Below are 23717 nucleotides of genomic sequence, written 5' to 3' on the forward strand. Positions count from 1 at the left end.
CCACGCTCCCGGTCCCAGTAATCCTTTGCGACAATTACCGCGATGACATCTGTTCTCGCGGGATCGCGACGTCTCGCGGTCATTCGCGATGACATCGCGCAAATGACCGCGAGACTTCGCGATCTCGCGAGAACGGACGTCATCGCTCGCAAAGGCTTATTGGGACCGGGAGCGTGGAGAGAGGCGAGAAGGCTGCGCGGGACATCGAAAGGTGAGGATAGCAATATTTTTTATTTTAAATTCTATTTTTTACCGGGATATGGTACCCAAAGCCCGGAGGACAGTCTCCTCTCCTCCGGACCGTGGGTACCATCCGCAAATGTTCTGCTTACTTTTCGCATGGTGAGCACAGCCACATGCGGAAAGTAAGCAGAACAATGCATTTCTATGGGTGCGGGATCGCCGCGATTCCGCAAAATTAATGAGCATGCTGCGTTTTTTACCGTGAAGCGATTCCGCCACGGTAAAAACCGCAGCATTAGCACAGCATTGCGGAATCCCATTGGAATGCATGGGATGCTTATTTTTCGGGTTTTCGCGGCAAAATTGTGCGGTTAAAACCGCCACAGAAACGCGAAAAAAACGCCACATGTGAACTCAGCCTAATGGAGGATGGAAGTTCTGGAGACTAAACTGACATTCTGAGAGCATGACCTGTGATGTGATAGATAAATTAAACCTAGCGAAAAACAAGGTCCATCTGGCCTGTTTGAGGGGTAATCATTTAGCTGATTCAATGTAAGCCAAGTTCTTGAGATCAGTGACCACAGTAACTTGATGGTCCGCTCCCCGCAAAAAATGCCTCCACTCAAAGGCCGATTTAACAGCAAGTAACTCGTGATTCCCAAATATCATAATTTCTCTCTGCAGATGAGAATTTTTTAGAAGCATCCACCTCCACAATGAAAGGCTATAGAAGATCGGGTTGGAAGGGAGCAGACATGAAATACTCTTTTCCTTCTTTAAAAGACTTTATAGCATCCAGCAACCAGACTTTAAGATTTGCCCTCTTACGTGTGAGGTCAGTAAGAGCTTTACAAATTTCAAGTAATAGTTTGCGAATCACAGAAAACATTGCAAAGCCTTATGGTCACAAGATTGAACCCAATCAATTATGGCTTGTATCTTCCCAGGGTCCACCTTAAACCCTTGTGCTGACAAGATACACCCCAAGAACAAAATTTTGCAAAGAGTTCTCACTGAACATTTACTAATACAACACGGACAAATCGGGCGAGAAAATTAGAATATCATCCAGGTAAATCACAACAAATCTTCCAATGCAATCAGAGAAAATAAAATTAGTAGAATTTTGAAAAAAAAGTAGGAGCATTTGATAACTCAAATTGCATGACAAGATTTTCAACTAGACCCTCAAACATTAAGAACACCATTTTCCATTCATTACCCTTCCGGATGTATAGCAAATTGTAAGCTGCCCTAAGATCAAATTTAGAAAACCACTTAGCCCCAGAAGCTGATTATATAGGCCAGGGATGAGTAGAAGTGGGTAAGTATTTTTAATCATGATTTTGTTTAGTTCTCGGAAATCGAGGCAGAGTCGAAAGCCACTATCTTTTTTTTACAAAGAAAAATCCGGCAGCTACAGGGGAGCAGGAAGGACGGATATGACCTTTCCATAAACTTTCATTAAAATATTCTTTCATGGTGGCCTGTTCAGGCCAGACAAATTGTAAAGGTGAGCTTTAAGTAATTTGGCATTAGGGCACATGATGGGGAGGTAGTATCTCCACTAGAGATGAGCAACTTTTCCTCTTTTTGGGTCGAGTCGTGTTTCATGAAACCAAACTTTCTTAAAAGTCGGGTCGAACGAAATCGGCTGACTATAGGGAAAAGTCGGAGTCCAACTGAAACACGAAACCCAATGCAAGTCAATGGGGAAGCAAAGTCGGCAGAGAGTGGAGGACAGTAAACACACCTACAGTGCCCATTTCAATGCCAACAACATCAATTCTTATTACTTAAGCTTGGCAACCTTAATTTACTTTATAATAATAATTACGCATTGAAAACTGGGGGTTCTTTGGCTTAAGTAGTGGGGGGTAGGGCTGGCGGCAGGTTTTCGTGTGCCCTGGGCCAAAGAGTGTCAGTGCGCCCTTTTAACATATACCACAATTCATAATGCTCCGATACGGCACAGAAATATAGGTATAGTACAATAAAGATTACTTCACTGCTTACATGACATGACTGATATCTATTTTAAATTCTACAATAGCTCAAAAAACGGACAGTATATTACTCCATACAGTATTATGGCCACTACCTAGTGCACCATTCAGAATAATGAGCCCCATATATTTCTCCATACAGAATAATTGGTCCCATATAATGTTCCATACAGTATATGATGAGCTCCGCATAATGCTACAGTATATGTTGGCCCCATGGATGATGCTCCATTGTCTTATGGGCCCAAATAATGCTCCATATATAATGGGCCCCATTTCTAATGCTCCAGTGTATAATGGGCCCCGCAAATGCTGCACCAGTGTCTGATGTCCCCCATTTGGAAAGCTCCAGTATATGATGGGCCTCATGGATGATCCTCCACTGTCTTATGGGCCCAAATAATGTTCCATCGAGTCCATATATAATGGGCCCCATTTCTAAGGCTCCAGTGTATAATGGGCCCCATAAATGCTGCTCCAGTGTCTGATGTCCCCCATTTGGAATGCTCCAGTATATGTTAGTCCCCATGGACGATGCTCCAGTGATTTAAGGGCTGGGCCCCATTTCTAATGCTCCAGTGTATAATGGACCCTGTAAATGCTGCTCCAGTGTCTGATGTCCCCATTTGGAATGCTCCAGTATATGATGGGCCAAATGAATGATGCTCCAGTGTATGATGGGCCCCATATATCATTCTCCAGTGTATATTGCTCCCTAAAAAATGCTCCCAACATTTAAAAAAATTAAATACCTCTCCTCGCTGGGCACTGGTCTACTCTGGACTCCTCAGCATTGCCATTTGAAAGCTCTCTGCACTTGTACTGTTTCGGTAGAGGGCATACAGACGTGATGTCATCGCGCTCTGTAACCGGAATGTCACTGTCAGGAAAGGAGGAAGACATCATGGCGGTGGAGCAGGGAGAGGTAAGTATTGCAAGTGCTGTGGCCCTGAGCAAGCACGGGGGGCCCACTCATGTGCAACGGCTCTGGCACAGGGCCCCTCATAGTACGACGGTATGTCTGACGATGAGTGGGCGCTCCCACCGGCAGAGACACTTTTGCGTACTATGAGGGGCTCTGTGCCACTGCCGTCGCCCACGAATAGGATCCCCCACCTGCTCAGGGAACCGACACTTTCATCTGTACCTTCCTCTGTGGGAAGAGGCACTTGAGTTTCATCAGTGTCACATTCTGGCTCTGTAGAGTGCGAGGGGAATCTAGTGCTGTGGATCAATGAATCATCTAGCAGTGGCTGTGCATCAGTGCACTCCATCTCTGATTCATGTTGGACTGGGGAATTCAGAATTTCACTTGATAACACAGGCATGGCCTGTGAAAAGAACTCCATGGAGTAATCTAAAGTGTGGGCTGCCGCATCCTTCACTTTTAGTGGGGGTGAAGGAGACAAGGAAAGGGGTGGTTCCTGACCAGAAGCCTGCACTGATGACTCAGTGCTTGCATTTTTTTAAACTTCAGAAGAGGAGGCGATAGAGCTGGAGGCTTTTTCAGCAATGTAAGGCAAAACCAGTTCCTGATGCTCCAGCTTTAAAAGCAGTCTACCTACTCCCAGAAAAGGGAGCCTTAAAGGCCTTCTTGTGCCAGCTGATGATGCAGGCTCAACACCTCCTGCCTTAGCTGCTATTGTACTTTTGGCACTACCAGCAGATTCACCACCATCAGTACCAGCTGGCCCCCCCACACCCATGTCCACGGCCTCTTCCACCATACGTAATAATTTTTGTGAAAATGCACTCAAAATACCAGCAGATATATGGTACTATTTCAGAAGCGGATAGCTCTATACAGTCTAGGGATAATTGTTAATCTCCGTATATATTTCATGAGTCAGACACAGATGGTCACAGGCTGAGTATGTATTAGACAATAATTTAAAACTTTCCAAAAGGGTACAGTATCACTAGATACAAGGTATATATAGTATAGTTTAAACATACTGAATCTCCGTATACATTTCAGGAGGCAAACACAGACGCTCTCAGGCCCAGTATGGATCTGACAACAATATAGAAAGTTGAGAAAGGGTACTATGGCACCCCTGAGGGTACGGTCACCACAGTTTTTTCTGGGTGTACCCAACGGGAGGATGGCCTCATCCCAGACTGACTAGGAAAGGGTGTTGGGGGTTAGTGTGGAAGGTAGGTACAGTGGGAGGAGCTTAGGTAGTGGAGTGATTGTGGGCATCCAGTCAGAGAGAGCAATCTGACAGTTGATGGGTGGAGCTAGTCTGAGGTAAATGGATCTTTCTAGAGAGTTGTCAGTCGGTGACAGGACACAGTAAAAGCAGGATTGCTGTGAGAGGGCTGAGGGTCAGAGAAGAGAGAAAAATCTTGTCCAAGCTCCTAGACAGGAAGGAAGTGGTCCTTGGGGCATGGGAAGTGCAATAAGCCATCTGTGAAGCCCGTTTCTAGAGAAGGAAGGACCAGGCCTCATTGGGGAAGGTGGCTCCTGAAGGTAGTGGAGAAATACAGGGCTCAGCTAGAAAGACGGAGGCTGAGGTAAATTTAAGTGCCTCAGTCGCAGCCGCATTCAATACTGTAAAAGGCAGCAGTTGGAATAAAGGACCCCGGAGCCTGACCCATGTCGCCTGGTGTGATCCATGGCTGCCAGCTTGGGACACTGTTTGCGAAGGCGCACAGCAAGAAGGAAGGGAGAGATCAGCGCAGAGACACGGCCTAGAAAGGATACACAAGGAGCAGTCTTGAACAGGTGTTCCTGATCTACCTTGGAGTTTGCCGGACCCCTCCCTCGGATGACACAGTACCAATCGGGTCATCTGGTGCACAAAACTTTTGAGGAAAAACTCAGAAAATGCACCCAAGTGTGGCCTTGGTGTCTTTTACAACTCGCCTGCTACACACGCTACACTCACCATCACCATCAACGACTCACAAACACCATCTCAACTGCCCTGGGATACAGCTCTGCCCGTGGAGAGCTTCATCATCTTGGCTGCTTTAACACCGGCCCAGAGGATCTGCATTGTAGCGTCGGCTACCCTAGCCGAGTACCACGGGTGGCGTCATGATCCTCCTTTTCCAAATTAACTATCATACCATCTTCCCCCTCATCTGAACTGTCATCTTTTTTATTGGACACCCAGGGCCACGGACCGGGTCCCAATCACCACAGTAACATACTTCCCCCTTAAAAGAGCCTGAAAGGTCCGGTACAAAGTAACCCCCGGTCTTGCATGGCGTTTCATTTTAACACCAGAAAACAGGCATATATTGTATTGTTTCAACATTATAAATCTACGTATATATTTGAGGAGGCAGACACAGACGCTGTCATGGCCAGTATGGATTTGACAACAATCTAAAAAGTAGAAAAAGGGTACAGTATCACCATATACAAGGTATATATAGTATAGTTTCAACATTCAAAATCTCCATATTTATTTCAGGAGGCAGACACAGATGCTCTGAGGCCCAGTATGGATTACACAACAATATAAAAAGCAGTAAAAGGGGAATGGATCTCAAGCGTACTGCTGTATACAGTGTTGTGGTCATTTGACGAACTACATATATATTTCAAGAGTAACACACAGCCTCTCACAGGCTCAGTATGGATCACACCATAATATAAAAAGAAGATCCACAAGAAATAATCACACATGTGGGCCAATGTTCCAGGTGTCAATGATGCACTTTGAGTGGTGGGTGGAGGATGAATTTCGGGCACAAAGGGTACTGGATCAACAGATACAAGGTATATATAGTATACTTAAAATACAGAAATTTCTCCGTATGTATTTCAGGAGGCAGACACATATGCTCACACGCTCAGTATGGATTTGACAATAATGTAACAAGTTGAAAAAGGGTACAGTATGACCAGATACAAGGTACATATAGTATAGTTTAAACATTCTAAATCTCCGTAGACATTTCAGGAGGCAGACACAGACGCTCTCAGTCCCAGTATGCATTAGCCAAGAATATAAAAAGTATACAAAGGTTACTGTATCACCACATACAAGGTACATATATAGTATTGTTTAAACATTGTAATTCTCGCTATTTATTTCAGGAGGCAGACACAGACGCTCTCAGGGTCAGTATGGATTACACAATATAAAAAGCAGTAAAAGAGTAATGGATCAGAAGTGTACAGCTGTATACAGTGTAGGCGGCATTGTAAATCACAGTATATATTTCCAGAGTCAGAAACAGACTCTCACTGGCTCAGTATGGATTACACCGAATATAAAAAAAGAGAAAAAAGGGAAATGTATTCAAAACGTACATGAGTATACAGTGTTGGAGTACTTTGAAATCTACGTTTATATTTCAGTGTCAGTCAGCCAGTCCAGACTGTCCGCTAGAGGAAGGTAGATGGATAAAAGTACAGACGTAAAGTCGAGTGATTTTAGATGTTTTGGAATTAGTAATCACGGGAAAACCTCCCGGGAGAATTCGCAGAGGCGATGCTGACCCTCAATAACTTTAACTGTGGATACAGCTAAAACAGAAATTAGTGAAAAAAAGGGTTGCTGTATCGCAGTAGCGTCGATCCCATTACTGTAACTCGTCTCCATCAAATTGTGATCACAGGGAGAGCTGTACACATGGTGCTTACTACCTATCATGATCTGTCTGGTCACTTTGGAGTGCAAAACACACAAGCCACAGGCCGTAGGGGCTTCTATTGGATTGGCATGAGAAGAGACATTGAAAAATGGTGGCAGGAATGTCACACGTCTGTGACTACGAAAAATGTGAAAGGTGATCATAAAGCACCACTGCATCTGATTGGGAGTTGATGTCCATTACAAATGGTAGCCATTGGTAATCTGAAGGTAGAGGCCAGCAGGACAGGACATAGCTACATCTTAACCATCATCGATCAGTACACCAAATTTGTTGTGGCCTCCCCTGAGATGGATTTAACCGGCCAGACTACACAGCGGTGGAGCAAGGAGAGGTAAGTATTGCAAGTGCTGTGTCCCTGAGCAAGCAGGGTGGACCCACTCATGGGCGCCGGTACTGGCGCAGGGCCCCTCATAGTACCCCAGTGTGTCTAACGGTGAGTGGGCCCCCCACCATCAGAGACACTTCATTGTACTATCACAGGCCCTGTGCCAGTGCAGTCACCCAAGGGTGGGCCCACACACCTGTTCAGGGCAACAGCACTTGCCCCGGTGCGGCAGGTGTTGACCCCGGGCCTGGGGTGGGGGGGGCATCCCATTTAGGGTGGTTTAAAAAATGGCAGATGTTGATGTGTAGGCTGGACTTTCAGCTGCTGCAAATGGAGGAATTGGAGAAGTCAGAGGAAGAGGAAGACAAAAGCGAGCCTTTTTTCTGGCAACCTATGTGTTATCAGGGGAGGGTGGGACAAAATCTTTTGAAACCCATGCATGGTTCATTTTAATGAAGGTTAGATCATCAACATTTTGGGTCGACAGACGGGTCCTTTTTTCTGTCAGGATTGATCCAGCAGCACTGAAGACTCTTTCAGATAGCACACTAGCAGCAGGGCAAGCGAGCTCCTGTAAGGCATATTGTGCCAATTCAGGCCATGTGTTCAGTTTTGAGGCCCAATAATCAAAGGGGAATGACCTGTGAGGGAGAACATCGATATGGAAGAAGTAGTTTGCAACCATACTTAACAACTGCTGTCTCCTGTCACTTGCAATCGATTCTGTATTAGCTGTCGTTTGCGCGGGACTTGAGAAATCAGACCACAACATGGTCAGGAAACCCCTGTCTCCAACGCCAGTTCGGCTGTGTGCACCACGAACACCTCTTCCATTTTGCTCACTACGGCTCGTGGGAGAACCAGCTCCGCTGCTGTGTGCTGGGAATGCCTCAAACAACCTGTTTACCAGAGTTGCTTGTTTGCTAGCCAATATTAGCTCTAGGTTCTCCTGTGACATGATGTTGTGTAATTTGCCTTTATAGCATGGATCGAGGATGCTGGCCAACCAGTAGTCATCATCCCTCATCATTTTGGCAATGCGAGGGTCCCTTTTAAGGATCCGCAAGGCATAGTCACACATGTGGGCCAATGATCCAGGTGTCAATGCTGCACTGCCAGTGGTGGGTGGAGGAGCACTTTCTGGCAAATCCACATCCCTCCAGTCATGCACAAACCCTGTACCTGACCTTGGCACGCCCACATTTTCTCTTGCCCCCTGAGAAGCATCCTCCTCCCCAAAATAATCCTCCCCCTCTTCCTCCTCCTCATCTTCCTCTTCTTCCACCTCGTCCACGCCAGTTCCCTGACCAGACAATGGCTGACTGTCATCAAGGCTTCCCTCCTCCTCCTCCTCCTGCTGTTGCTCCTCAGCTGCAGACGCCTGATCCTTAATTTGCGTCAAAGTTTGCATGAGTGCTCTAGAATCACTGCGTTGAGAAACACGTGATGGTGTCTCCGCAGTGTTGGATGTTGATCTCCATGAGTTCATTCATCCTCATTTTCAAAGTTTGCATGAGCAGACGCATAAGTGGTATGCTCATGCTTATGATGGCGTCGTCTGCGCTTATCAGCCGTGTGCATTCCTCAAAACACTGAAGGACTTTACAGAGGTCTTTTAGCTTTGACCACTGCACACCCGACATTTCCATGTCTGCCCTCAAACTGCCTGCCCATGTATCCTCCCACAAATGCATTACAGCCTGCCTCTGTTCGCACAGCCTCTCAATCATGTGCATGGTGGAGTTCCATCTTGTAGCAACGTCTATGATTAGGTGGTGCTTGGGGAGGTGGAGTGATCACTGCAGCTTCTGCATACGACTGGAGTGGACGTTTGAGTGACGGATGTGCGAGCACAGTCTTCGCACCTTATGGAGCAGGGCTGTTAACGCCGGATAATTATTTAGGAAGCACTGCACCACCAGGTTCAAGGTGTGAGCCAGGCAAGGTATGTGTGTGTTTTGAAAGGGCTATGGCTGCCAGAAAATTCCACCCATTTTCACTGACTACCTTGCCTGGCTCAAGATGTAGACTGCCCAGCCATGACTCAGTTTGTCGATGCAAGTAGTTGGCCAGTACCTCCGTGGTGTGTCTACTGTCGCCCAAAGACATCATTTTTAAAACAGCCTGCTGCCGCTTAGCACTAGCTGTTCGATAGTGGGACACCTCGTGTGCAACACTGACAGATGAGGTTGGAGTGCTCGTGCGACTGCGCTCTGTCGATGAGCTTTCGCTTCTGGAGGAGGAGGGTCGAATTCCTACAGCCAACTGTTTCCTATACCGTGGGCTAGGCAGCACTGTTCCACCGCCGCTGTCCCCTGTGGAGCCTGCATCCACCACATTAACCTAGTGCACAGTGATGGACACGTAATGGCCCTGGCCATGCCTACTGGTCCATGCATCTGTTGTGAGGTGCACCTTTCCACTCACTGACTGTTTTAGTGCATGGACAATGCGCGATCTTTCACATGCCGGTGGAGGGCAGGGATGGCTTTTCGAGAAAAGAAGTGATGACTGGGTAGGTCATAGCGTGGGACAGCATAGGCCATGAGCTCTTGGAAAGCTTCGCTTTCTACCAAACGGAAGGGCATAATTTCTAATGAGATTAGTTTGGCAATGTAGGTGTTCAAAGCCAGTGTACGCAGATGAGAGGATGAGTACTTTCTTGTCCTACTCAGAGTGTCTAGTAGGGTGAGCTGGACTTGAGAGCTGCATATGGGGGAACTAGCATTGGACATGATGTATTGAGAAAGGGTTGGTGATGGTGAGGGTGCTGATGGCCTAGATTCAGTGTTTCCTTGCGAAAATATTGTGATTGCATGACTGCTTTGGCCTAGCAACGACACCTCAACATTTCTTGATGGTGGTGTGCTTAGCGGAGGGCCTTACAGTGGGGGAAGCGATGGAGCGTTGCCAGCTAACTTCAGTCAGAGCAGGTACACATGTGCTACCTGGGGTTTTGTAGTCCGTCCACGCTTGCAAGTGCATGTTGGTTAAATGTCTAAGCATGCAACTGGTATTAAAGTTTCTTAGATTTTTCCCTCTGCTAAAGGTCCTTCGGCACTTCTTACAGATAACCTTTGCGTCATCAGTAGGATTTTGTTAAAAAAGTGCCACACTGCACTCTTCCTACTATGGTACAAATTTTCAGGGCTTGCACGCTGTGCTAATTTGACTGTCTGGCCAAGCTGTCCTGCAACTCTTTTAGCTTTCGTGCCAAGTTTTTTGACAGCTACGGGCCTGCCGGATAACTGCTGCTGCGATGACAACGCCTGCTCTGGATCCTTCTCCTGTTCTGACCTATTGTCACCAGCACCCTCTTCCCCCAATGGATGCCAATCCGGGTCAACAACTGGGTCATCCATGACCTCGTCTTCAATGTCATCTGCACCTTCCTCTGTACCTTCCTCTGTGTCACCGTGTAAGGTGGTATAGTATGCGGGAAGGGGCACCTGAGTTTCTTCAGGGTCTGATTTGGGCTCAGTAGACTGCGAGGGCAATGTAGTGCTGTGGGTGAATGTAACAGCAGATTCATCTAGCAGTGGCTGTGCATCAGTGCACTCCATGTCAGATTCATCTTGGACTGGGGAATTCAGGATTTGACTTGATAACCCAGGAATGGTATGTGAAAAGAGCTCCATGGAGTAATCTGAAGTGTGTGCTGCAGCATCCTTCACTTCTGGTGTGGGTGAAGAACACAAGTAAAGGTGTTGTTCCTGACCAGAGGCCTGCACTGACAACTCTGTGCTTGCAGTTTTTGTAACTTCAGAAGAGGAGGCAATAGAGCTGGAGGCTATTTCGGCAATGTACAGTCATGGCCAAAAGTATTGACACCCCTGCAATTCTGTCAGATAATACTCAGTTTCTTCCTGAAAATGATTGCAAACACAAATTCTTTGGTATTATTATCTTCATTTAATTTGTCTTAAATGAAAAAACACAAAAAGAATTGTCCTAAAGCCAAACTGGATATAATTCCACACCCAACATAAAAAAGAGGGTGGACAAAAGTATTGGCACTGTGCAAAAAATCATGTGATGCTTCTCTAATTTGTGTAATTTACAGCACCTGTAACTTACCTGTGGCACCTAACAGGTGTTGGCAATAACTAAATCACACTTGCAGCCAGTTGACATGGATTAAAGTTGACTCAACCTCTGTCCTGTGTCCTTGTGTGTACCACATTGAGCATGGAGAAAAGAAAGAAGACCAAAGAACTGTCTGAGGACTTGAGAAACCAAATTGTGAGGAAGCATGAGCAATCTCAAGGCTACAAGTCCATCTCCAAAGACCTGAATGTTCCTGTGTCTACCGTGCGCAGTGTCATCAAGAAGTTTAAAGCCCACGGCACTGTGGCTAACCTCCCTAGATGTGGCCGGAAAAGAAAAATTGACAAGAGATTTCAACGCAAGATTGTGCAGATGTTGGATAAAGAACCTCCACTAACATCCAAACAAGTTCAAGCTGCCCTGCAGTCCGAGGGTACAACGGTGTCAACCCGTACTATCCGTCGGCATCTGAATGAAAAGGGACTGTATGGTAGGAGACCCAGGAAGACTCCACTTCTTACCCCGAGACATAAAAAAGCCAGGCTGGAGTTTGCCAAAACTTACCTGAAAAAGCCTAAAACATTTTGGAAGAATGTTCTTTGGTCAGATGAGACAAAAGTAGAGCTTTTAGGGCAAAAGCATCAACATAGAGTTTACAGGAGAAAAAAGAGGCATTCAAAGAAAAGTACACGGTCCCTACAGTCAAACATGGCGGAGGTTCCCTGATGTTTTGGGGTTGCTTTGCTGCCTCTGGCACTGGACTGCTTGACCGTGTGCATGGCATTATGAAGTCAGAAGACTACCAACAAATTTTGCAGCATAATTTAGGGCCCAGTGTGAGAAAGCTGGGTCTACCTCAGAGGTCATGGGTCTTCCAGCAGGACAATAACCCAAAACACACTTCATAAAGCACTAGAAAATGGTTTGAGAGAAAGCACTGGAGACTTCTAAGGTGGCCAGCAATGAGTCCAGACCTGAATCCCATAGAACACCTGTGGAGAGATCTAAAAATGGCAGTTTGGAGAAGGCACCCTACAAATATCAGGGACCTGGAGTAGTTTGCCAAAGAAGAATGGTCTAAAATTCCAGCAGAGCATTGTAAGAAACTCATTGATGGTTACCGGAAGCGGTTGGTCGCAGTTATTTTGGCTAAAGGTTGTGCAACCAAGTATTAGGCTGAGGGTGCCAATACTTTTGTCCGGCCCATTTTTGGAGTTTTGTGTGAAATGATCAATGTTTTGCTTTTTGCTTCATTCTCTTTTGTGTTTTTTCATTTAAGACAAATTAAATGAAGATAATAATACCAAAGAATTTGTGTTTGCAATCATTTTCAGGAAGAAACTGAATATTATCTGACAGAATTGCAGGGGTGTCAATACTTTTGGCCATGACTGTAAGCCAAAACCTGTTCCTGATGCTCCGGCTTTAAAAGCGGTTTACCTACTCGCAGAAAAGGGAACCTTAAAGGCCTTCTTGTGCCAGACGATGACGCAGGCTCAACACCTCCTGCCTTAGCTGCTATTGTGCTTTTGCCAGAACTAGCTGATGCACCACCACCACCACCATCAGTACCAGCTGCGCCCCCCCACCCACGTCCTCTTCCACCAGACTACCTCATGTTTGGGAAAATGTACCAAAATACCAGCAGAGAAATGGTACTGTATGAGTAGCGTACAGCTGTGTAAGGTGTATGTAAGAAGTGAAATCTCCGTATATATTTTGTGAGTCACAGATGCTCACCCAGTATGTATTTCACCGAAATCCCACAAGCAGATATACGGTACTCTATCAGAGGTGTACAGCTGTATACGTTGTTGGTGAAACTGTCAATCTCCGTATATGTATTGATGGAGTGTCACACACACGCTGACTCTGTGTAGATGTGACCCTAATAAGAACACCAGATATCAGATACTGTTTGATAATCGGGCAGCTCAATACGGTGTATAGAGAAATGGAAATGTCCGTATATATATTTATGGAGTGTCACACACACACGCTGACTCTGTGTAGATGTGACCGTAATAAGAACACCAGATATCAGATACTGTTTGATAATCAGACAGCTCAATACGATGTATAGAGAAATGGAAATGTCCATATATGTGTTTATGGAGTGTCACACACACGCTGACTCTGTGTAGATGTGACCGTAATAAAAACATCAGATATCAGATACTGTAAGATAATCGGACAGCTCAATACGATGTATAGAGAAATGGAAATGTCCATATATGTGTTTATAGAGTGTCACACACACGCTGACTCTGTGTAGATGTGACCGTAATAAGAACATCAGATATCAGATACTGTATGATAATCGGACAGCTCAATACGATGTATAGAGAAATGGAAATGTCCATACAGTCATGACCAAAAGTATTGACACCCCTGCAATTCTGTCAGATAATATTCAGTTTCTTCCTGAAAATGATTGCAAACACAAATTCTTTGGTATTATTATCTTCATTTAATTTGTCTTAAATGAAAAAACACAAAAGAGAATGAAGCAAAAAGCAAAACATTGATCATTTCACACAAAACTCCAAAAATGGGCCGGACAAAAGTATTGGCACCCTCAGTCTAATACTTGGTTGCACAACCTTTAGCCAAAATAACTGCGACCAACCGCTTCCGGTAACCATCAATGAGTTTCTTACAATGCTCTGCTGGAATTTTAGACCATTCTTCTTTGGCAAACTACTCCAGGTCCCTGATATTTGAAGGGTGCCTTCTCCAAACTGCCATTTTTAGATCTCTCCACAGGTGTTCTATGGGATTCAGGTCTGAACTCATTGCTGGCCACCTTAGAAGTCTCCAGTGCTTTCTCTCAAACCATTTTCTAGTGCTTTTTGAAGTGTGTTTTGGGTTATTGTCCTGCTGGAAGACCCATGACCTCTGAGGTAGACCCAGCTTTCTCACACTGGGCCCTAAATTATGCTGCAAAATTTGTTGGTAGTCTTCTGACTTCATAATGCCATGCACACGGTCAAGCAGTCCAGTGCCAGAGGCAGCAAAGCAACCCCAAAACATCAGGGAACCTCCGCCATGTTTGACTGTAGGGACCGTGTACTTTTCTTTGAATGCCTCTTTTTTCTCCTGTAAACTCTATGTTGATGCTTTTGCCCTAAAAGCTCTACTTTTGTCTCATCTGACCAAAGAACATTCTTCCAAAATGTTTTAGGCTTTTTCAGGTAAGTTTTGGCAAACTCCAGCCTGGCTTTTTTATGTCTCGGGGTAAGAAGTGGAGTCTTCCTGGGTCTCATACCATACAGTCCCTTTTCATTCAGATGCCGACGGATAGTACGGGTTGACACCGTTGTACCCTCGGACTGCAGGGCAGCTTGAACTTGTTTGGATGTTAGTGGAGGTTCTTTATCCAACATCTGCACAATCTTGCGTTGAAATCTCTTGTCAATTTTTCTTTTCCGGCCACATCTAGGGAGGTTAGCCACAGTGCCATGGGCTTTAAACTTCTTGATGACACTGCGCACGGTAGACACAGGAACATTCAGGTCTTTGGAGATGGACTTGTAGCCTTGAGATTGCTCATGCTTCCTCACAATTTGGTTTCTCAAGTCCTCAGACAGTTCTTTGGTCTTCTTTCTTTTCTCCATGCTCAATGTGGTACACACAAGGACACAGGACAGAGGTTGAGTCAACTTTAATCCATGTCAACTGGCTGCAAGTGTGATTTAGTTATTGCTAACACCTGTTAGGTGCCACAGGTAAGTTACAGGTGCTGTTAATTACACAAATTAGAGAAGCATCACATGATTTTTTGCACAGTGCCAATACTTTTGTCCACCCTCTTTTTTATGTTTGGTGTGGAATTATATCCAGTTTGGCTTTAGGACAATTCTTTTTGTGTTTTTTCTTTTAAGACAAATTAAATGAAGATAATAATACCAAAGAATTTGTGTTTGCAATCATTTTCAGGAAGAAACTGAGTATTATCTGACAGAATTGCAGGGGTGTCAATACTTTTGGCCATGACTGTATATGTATTTATGGAGTGTCACACACACGTGCTGACTCTGTGTAGATGTGACCGTATTAAGAACACCAGATATCAGATACTGTTTGATAATCGGACTGCTCAATATGGTGTATAGAGAAATGGAAATGTCCGTATATGTATTTATGAGTGTCACACACACGCGCTGACTCTGTGTAGATGTGACCGTAATAAGAACACCAGATATCCGATACTGTTTGAGAATCGGACACCTCTATACGGTCTATGTATGGAAAAATGTTAATCTCTGTGTATTTTTTTACGGCGTTACACACATACACTGAGTGCAGAATTATTAGGCAAGTTGTATTTGAGAGGATTGTTTTTATTATTGAAGAACCACTATGTTCTCAATCAACCCAAAAGACTCATAAATATCAAAGCTTAATATTTTTGGAAGTTGGAGTGGGTGATTTTTAGATTTGGCTATCTTAGGAGGATATCTGTTTGTGCAGGTAACTATTACTGTGTGGATTTATTAGGCAACTTAAGAAAAAACAAATATATACCTATCTCACTTGTTTATTTTCACCAGGTAAACCAGTATAACAACACAAAATTTAGAAATAAACATTTCTGATATTCAAAAACAAAACAAAAAAAATCAGTTACCAATATAGCCACCTTTCTTTACGATGACACTCAAAAGCCTTCCATCCACAGATTCTGTCAGTTGCTTGATCTGTTTATGATCAACATTGCATGCAGCAGCCACCACAGCCTCCCTGACACTGTTCCGAGAGGTGTAATGTTTTGCCTCCCTGCAGATCTCACATTTTATGAGGGACGACAGGTTCTCTATGGGGTTCAGATCAGGTGAACAAGGGGGCCATGTCATTATTTCTTCTTCTTTTAGACCTTTACTGGCCAGCCACGCTGTGGAGTATTTGGATGCATGTGATGGAGCAATGTCCTGCATAAAAATCATGGTTTTCTTGAACGATACCGACTTCTTCCTGTGCAGCTGCTTGAACAAGGTGTCTTCCAGAATCTGACAGTAGGTCTGGGAGATGAGCTTCACTCAATCCTCAACCCGAAAAGGTCCCACAAGTTCTTCTTTGATGATACCAGCCCATACCAGTACCCCACCTCCACCTTGCTGGCATCTGAGTCGAAGTGGAGCTCTCTGCCCTTTACTGATCCAGCCTCGGGCCCATCCATCTGGCCCATCAAAAGTCATTCTCATTTCATCAGTCCATAAAAACTTAGAAAAATCAATCTTAAAATATTTCTTGGCCCAGTCATGACGTTTTATCTTATGTTTCTTGTTCAAAGGTGGTCGTTTTTCAGCCTTCCTTACCTTGGCCATGTCCTGAGTATGGCACACCTTGTGGTTTTTGATACTCCAGTAATGTTGCAGCTCTGAAATATGGCAAAACTAGTGGCAAATGGCATCTTGGCAGCTTCACACTTGATTTTCCTCAATTCATGGGCAGTGATTTTGCGCCTTTTTTTATCAACATGCTTCTTGCGACCCTGTTGGATATTTGAAATGATTGTTTGGTGATCACACTTCAAAAGTTTGGCAATTTCAAGACTGCTGCATCCCTCTGCAAGACATCTCACAATTTTTGACTTTTCAGAGTCCGTCAAATCTCTCTTCTGACCCATTTTGCCTAATAATTAGGCACACCTTATATAGGGTGTTGATGTGATTAGACCACACCCCTCCTCATTACAGAGATGCAAATCACGTGATTTACACAATTGGCAGTTGGCTTTCAAGCCTATACAGCTTGGAGTAGGACATGTATAAAAAGTATGATGTGATCAAAATACTCATTTGCCTTATAATTCTGCACACAGTGTATAGCATGTATTTGTCCGTGATACCAGCCGGTACACGGTAGTATGTGAGGAGCGTACACCTCTATACGGTGTGTGAAAAAATTTGCGCTCAGTATCTACTGTGCAGAAAAAAAAGAATAAAAGGATTTTTGCTTTTAAAAAAGCAGTCTGCACAGCAGTGTGCAAACTACAATGCAGCTATCAGGGAGCCTTATAAGGCAGCCTAATAACCAACAGAGCTGCTGCACACAAATATATTCTCCCCTGTCACTGCACACTATACTATTGTGTTGTACAGTGACATTCGCTATCAGCAGAAGCTATTTTTTTGCTTTTTGGCCTGCCTAAACACTCTCCCTATTGAGAACGAGCAGCAGCAACCTCTCCCTATGCTAAGATTGGCAGAAGTAAGATGGCAGTCACGGCCTTTTATAGGCACTGTGACACCACACAAAGCCAGCCAATCACTTCAATGCCATTCTCTAACGTGGTGGGGGCCGCGGCCTATGTAATCGCGTTGCCCACAGTGTGCGTCCTTGATGATTGGATGAGAAAGGGCGATGGAAGCATTGTGGGTAACGTGACTTTGGCGCTCAAGTCGGCGACCTCATGGCCGACCTCACGCTATGGTCGGGTTTCGATCGGCGATACCCGACTTTAGCAAATGTCGGCTAATTCTGAATTTAGCCGACCCGTTTCGCTCAACTCTAATCTCCACCTCTTTTTGCAGCAGACCCTTCAGATAAGCAGATCATATTTGTAGAGACATAACACATTTCTTGTAACATTGGAGCTCCATTTAACAATTTCCATCTGACACTAATCATGACTTATGGATATGGGACGGACCCCGACTCCATCTTAAAACCACCATAACTACAGTAAACATAGGCACTAGAATAAATACACAACACATTATTTTGGTTGTCAAAATGGCCACAGCTTTATTTAAATCACAGGATTAAAACAATCTCAGTAGGAGTCAGGTGAAGTGCTAGTACATTGGGATTCACAAGTACTGTAATATCCCCAGCTGTCTGACATACAGAACCAGGACAGACAGCCATAAAACCGTGATGGGTTTTAAATTCACATTTAACACCTTTTTTTTTTTTTTTTTTTTTAATAAATCACTTTAGTAAACTTATAAACTAGAAGTCCCTGCAAAAGCATTAAGGGGACTAACTTGGCAAACCTCCGACTCGCAAAGAGTCATCCTACAGCGCTCAGGAGAGGAAAAACCCCCTGTGGAGGAAACCTCTAGGGAACCATGGCTGAAGGATGGCCCTTCCCTTGGGCTTAGAAGGTTAATGCTGTTAACTCTTTAAAGCCATGATAAAATTGAACCTGGAACAAAATATACAATGGTAATTTCAAAAATACAATAAAGCATTCATCGTACAAGCAATAATTAAAACGTTTTAGGACAATGATTATAAACAGAGGCAGGATGGCGGGAAATGCTTCCTCCTGTTCATCCTGTATAAGAAAGAGGGAGAGAGACAGATTTCCTGTTCTATATAAGCCCCACCCTCCTCACAGTAACCCACCAGGCACAGACATAATGTGCTTCTTACTCTGAAAGCAACATCACTCTTGCTTAAAATCTACACCACTATACCAAAAAAGCTACAGGAGTAAAGGTCCACCCATCCCCAAGTCATGTCCTCCTCCGCCTATGGCTCCAGTGGTTTCTTGACTTATGGATATGGGACGGACCCCCACTCCATCTTAAAACCACCATAACTACAGTAGACCTAGGCACTAGAATAAATACACAACACATTATTTTGGTTGTCAAAATGGCCACAGCTTTATTTAACCCCTTCACCCCCAAGGGTGGTTTGCACGTTCATGACCGGGCCAATTTTTACAATTCTGACCACTGTACCTTTATGAGGTCATAACTCTGGAACGCTTCTATGGATCCCAGTGATTCTGACATTGTTTTCTCGTGACATATTGTACTTCATGTTAGTGGTAAAATTTCATTCAAATAACTTGCGTTTATTTGTGAAAAAAACGGAAATTTGGCAAAAATTTTGAAAATTTCGCAATTTTCCAACTTTGAATTTTTATGCCCTTAAATCACAGAGATACGGCACACAAAAAACATGATAACTAACATTTCCCACATGTTTACTTTACATCAGCACAATTTTGGAACCAAAATTTTTTTTTGTTAGGAAGTTATAAGGGTTAAAAGTTGACCAGCGATTTCTCATTTTTACAACACCATTTTATTTTTAGGACCACATCACATTTGAAGCCACTTTGAGGGGTCTATAGGATAGAAAATACCCAAAAGTGACACCATTCTAAAAACTGCACCCCTTAAGGTGCTCAAAACCACATTCAAGAAGTTTATTAACCCTTTAGGTGCGTCACAGGAAATTTTTTGAATATATAAAAAAAATGAACATCTAACTTTTTTTCACAAAAAAAATACTTCAGGTTCAATTTTTTTTATTTTACCAAGGGTAACAGGAGAAATTGGACTGCAAAAGTTATTGTGCAATTTGTCCTGAGTACGCTGATACCTGATTTGTGGGGGGGAACAACTGTTTCGGCGCATGGCAGAGCTCAGAATGGAAGGAGCGCCGTTTGACTTTTTCAATGCAAAATTGGCTGGAATTCAGATCGGACGCCATGTCACGTTTGGAGAGTCCCTGATGTACCTAAACAGTGGAAACCCCCTACAAGTGACCCCATTTTGGAAACTAGAACCCCCAAGGAACTTATCTAGATATGTGGTGAGAACTTTGAACCCACAAGGGCTTTACAGAAGTTTATAACGTACAGCGGTACAATTAAAAAATCATATTTTTTCCACAAAAATGATCTTTTCACCCCAATTTTTATTTTCCCAAGGGTAACAGGACCCTAAAAGTTATTGTGCAATTTGTCCTGAGTATGCTGATACCCCACATGTGGGGGTAAACCACTATTTGGGCGCATGGCAGAGCTCGGAAGGGAAGCAGCGCAATTTGACGTTTTTGGCTGGAATTGAGATCGGACATCATGTCGCGATTGGAAAACCCCTGATGTACCAAAACAGTGGAAACCCCCCACAAATGACACCATTTTGGAAACTAGACCCCCTAAGGAACTTATCTAGATGTGTGGTGAGAACTTTGAACCCCCAAGGGCTTCATAGAAGTTTATAACATAAAGCCGTACAATTAAAAAATCATATTTTTTCCACAAAAATGATCTTTTCACCCTCAATTCTTATTTTTCCAAGGGTAACAGCACCCTAAAAGTTATTGTGCAATTTGTCCTGAGTACGCTGATACCCCACATGTGGGGGTAAACCACTATTTGGGCACAAGGCAGAGCTCGGAAGGGAAGCAGCGCCATTTGACGTTTTTGGCTGGAATTGAGATCGGACACCATGTCGCGATTGGAAAACCCCTGATGTACCTAAACAGTGGAAACCCCCCACAAATGACACCATTTTGGAAACTAGACCCCCTAAGGAACTTATCTACATGTGTGGTGAGAACTTTGAACCCCCAAGGGCTTCACAGAAGTTTATAACATAAAGCCGTACAATTAAAAAATCATATTTTTTCCACAAAAATGATCTTTTCACCCTCAATTCTTATTTTTCCAAGGGTAACAGCACCCTAAAAGTTATTGTGCAATTTGTCCTGAGTACGCTGATACCCCACATGTGGGGGTAAATCACTATTTGGGCGCATGGCAGAGCTCGGAAGGGAAGCAGCGCCATTTGACGTTTTTGGCTGGAATTGAGATCGGACACCATGTCGCGATTGGAAAACCCCTGATGTACCTAAACATTGGAAACCCCCCACAAATGACACCATTTTGGAAACTAGACCCCCCAAGGAACTTATCTAGATGTGTGGTGAGCACTTTGAACCCCCCCAGTGCTTCACAGAAGTTTATAACGCCCGGGCGTGAAAATAAAAAATTCGTATTTTTTCCACAAACATGATCTTTTAGTCACCATTTTTTTTATTTTCCCAAGGGTAACAGGAGAAATTGGACCCCAAAAGTTGTTGTCCAATTTGTCCTGAGTATGCTGATACCCCATATGTGGGAGAAAACTACTGTATGGGAACACGTCGGGGATCGGAAGGGAAGTAGTGACGTTTTGGAATGCAGACATTGATGGAATGGTCTGCGGGTGTCATGTTGCCTTTGGAGAGCCCCTAATGTGCCTAAACAGTGGAAACTCCCCACAAATGACCCCATTTTGAAAACTAGACCCTCTAAGGAACTTATCTAGATGTGAGGTGAGCACTTTGAACCCCCAAGGGCTTCACAGAAGTTTATAATGCCAGGGCATGAAAATAAAAAAATCGTATTTTTTCCGCAAACATGATCAATTAGTCCCCAATTTTTTTATTTTCCCAAGGGTAACAGGAGAAATTGAACCCCAAAAGTTGTTGTCCAATTTGTCCTGAGTACGCTGACACCCCATATGTGGGAGAAAACTACTGTATGGACACACGTCAGGGCTCGGAAGGGAAGTAGTGACGTTTTGGAATGCAAACTTTGATGGAATGGTCTGCGGGTGTCATGTTGCCTTTGGAGAGCCCCTAATGTACCTAAACAGTGGAAACACCCACAAATGACCCCATTTTGGAAATGAGAACCCCTAAGGAACTTATCTAGATGTGTGGTGAGCACTTTGAACCCCCAAGGGCTTCACAGAAGTTTATAATGCCCGGGCATGAAAATAAAAAAATCGTATTTTTTCCACAAACATGATCAATTAGTCCCCAATTTTTTCATTTTCCCAAGGGTAACAGGAGAAATTGGACCGCAAAAGTTGTTGTCCAATTTGTCCTGAGTACGCTGACACCCCATATGTAGGAGAAAACTACTGTATGGACACACGTCGGGGCTCGGAATGGAAGCAGTGCCATTTTGGAATGCAGACTTTGATGGAATGGTCTGCGGGTGTCATGTGCGTTTGGAGAGCCCCTGATGTACCTAAACTATTGAAACTCCCAACAAGTGACCCCATTTTGGACACTAGACCCCCCCACGGAACTTATCTAGATGTGTGGTGAGCACTTTGAACCCCCGAGTGCTTCACAGAAGTTTATAACGCTCGGACGTGAAAATAAAAAAATCATTTTTTTCCACAAAAATGATATTTTTGCCCCCAATTTTTTATTTTCCTAAGGGTAACAGGAGAAATTGGACCCCAAAAATTGTTTTGCAATTTGTCCTGAGTATGCTGATACCCTACATGTGGGGGTAAAACACTGTTTGGGCGCATGGCAGAGCTTGGATGGGAAGGAGCACCATATGACTTTTTCAACTCAGAATTGGCTGGAATTGAGATCAGACGCAATGTTGCATTTGGAGAGCCCCTGATGTGCCCAAACAGTGGAAACCCCCAATTCTAACTCCAACCCGAACCCCAACACACCCCTAACCCTAATCTCAGCCCTAACCCAAGCCCTAACCCTAGCCCTAACCCTAACCCTAGCCCTAATGGAAAAATGGAAATAAATACATTTCTTGAATTTTATTTTTTTTCCCTAACTAAGGGGGTGATATCGGGGGGTTTGATTTACTATTTATGGCGGTTTTTATTTTTGGCAGCTGTCGCACGCTAAAAGACGCTTTTTATTGTAAAAATAGTTTTTGCATCACCACATATTGAGAGCTATAATTTTTCCGTATTTTGACCCACTGAGTCATGTGAGGTCTTATTTTTTGCGGGACGAGTTGACGTTTTTATTGGTACCATTTTCGGCCACGTGACATTTTTTGATCGCTTTTTATTCCGATTTTTGGGATGCAGAATGAACAAAAACCAGCGTTTCATGAATTTCTTTTGGGGGAGTGCGTTTACACCACTCCGCGTGTGGTAAAATTGATAAAGCGGTTTTATTCTTTGGGTCAGTACGGTTACAGCGATACCTCATTTAGGTCTTTTTTTATGTTTTGTCGGTTTTATGCAATGAAAACTATTTTATAAAAAAAATAATTATTTTTGCATCGCTTTATTCTGCGAGCTATAACTTTTTTATTTTTTCGCTGATGATGCTGTGTGGTGCCTCGTTTTTTGCGGGACAAGATGACGTTTTCAGCGGTACCATGGATATTTATATGAGTCTTTTTGATCGCGCGTTATTACACTTTTTGTTTGGCGGTATGATAATAAATCATTATTTTTTGCTTCGTTTTTTATTTTTATTTTTTAAGGGGTTCGCTAAAGGGGTTAACTAATGGGGCAGTTTTATAGGGCGGGTCGTTACAGACGCGGCAATACCTAATATGTGAACTTTTATTGTTTTGGTTTTTTTTTATTTTCAAAAAATGAATTTATTGGGGAATATTTTTTTTTTTTTTACTAATTTATTTGGCAATTTTTTAAAAATTATTTTTACACTTTTTTTTTATTTTTTTTTTACTTTATTACATAGTCCCAGGTGGGACATCACTGTCCTGTGACAGATCGCTGATCTGTCACATCACAGATCACTGTGACAGATCAGCAATCTGTCACAGGCAGTGCACAAGGCTTCCTCATGCCTGCGCTTTGCAGGCACTGAGGAAGCCAGCTTCCTCCAGGCCCCCGAAGGCCCCCGTCGCCATCTTGGAGGAAAGGAGCCCCCCGCAGCGCTGCACATTGCGCTGCCGTGGGGGGCTCAGGGAAGCACGGAGGGAGCCCCCTCCCTGCCGATGCTTCCCTTTAACTCCCGGTACACCGCGATCATGTTTGATCGCGGTGTGCAAGGGG

The sequence above is a fragment of the Dendrobates tinctorius genome, unplaced genomic scaffold, assembly GCF_039654945.1.
Source record: "Dendrobates tinctorius isolate UK_male_01 unplaced genomic scaffold, ASM3965494v1 ptg000370l, whole genome shotgun sequence".
NCBI lineage: Eukaryota > Metazoa > Chordata > Amphibia > Anura > Dendrobatidae > Dendrobates > Dendrobates tinctorius.